Source organism: Anneissia japonica, unplaced genomic scaffold (assembly GCF_011630105.1).
Source record: "Anneissia japonica isolate Jap-2015-1 unplaced genomic scaffold, ASM1163010v1 scaffold138761_len757_cov86, whole genome shotgun sequence".
NCBI classification, from domain to species: Eukaryota; Metazoa; Echinodermata; class Crinoidea; order Comatulida; family Comatulidae; genus Anneissia; species Anneissia japonica.
Window position 1 is genome coordinate 1 of NW_022754250.1, and position 757 is coordinate 757.

At 37.8% G+C, this 757-nt stretch overlaps 1 non-coding gene across 1 annotated transcript; it reads left to right on the forward strand.

The window, feature by feature from the left end:
* Positions 1-190: 190 nt before the first annotated feature.
* Positions 191-262, forward strand: Trnap-ugg. The gene has a single exon. It is a non-coding gene; the product is annotated as a tRNA-Pro (tRNA).
* The last annotated feature ends 495 nt before the right edge of the window (positions 263-757 follow it).

Genomic DNA, 757 nt, shown 5'->3' on the forward strand with positions numbered 1-757 from the left:
AAAACCTGCGCAGGAAAATCCCATTGGATTTCGAGTCCAACGCCTTAACTACTCGGCCATCACAGTTGCACTTACTAAAAAAAGCACAGAAATTAACTAAATAATTGATATGATTCTAGTCACCAAAGTGAATGTTATTTCATGAGTGCACCTTGTGCTTATGAGTGTAGTATGAAGTTCACTTATCCAAGGCTTGTTAGTCTAGTGGCATGATTCTCGCTTTGGGTATGAGAGGCCCCGGGTTCAATTCCCGGACGAGCCCTAACTTTTTTTTAATAGATTTTGTAATTATTGTACATTTTATATCTCTTATTAAACAGCGTATAATAGGGATAACCAAAGCACATTTTACAGAAGAATAGTTTGAATACCAGATGCAATATACATGATTTATGTTAATCAAAATCACAACAATCAACTTAGTTTTGAGGTTAATATTCAAACACCTTCACATGTTTTCAGATTTATTTTTTTTTATAATAATGTCGACTTATATAGCGCATATTGTACCTCTATGCGATTACATTATTACCCCCGGATCACTGGATCAAGCACATATGGAACACACGCTCAAGCCCCGTGGGGGAATTCCATAAAATTCCATATAATGTTGCAGCTGTATTCAGTGCAGGCTGTGTTTGAACCTACCATTTACCCACTTGTACTCCTTGCTGGAGAGAGAAAACCGTAGATAAAGTGCCTTGCCCAAGCACACAAGCGACATCCATCTGACCATGTAAATCAGTGGCGTATATGT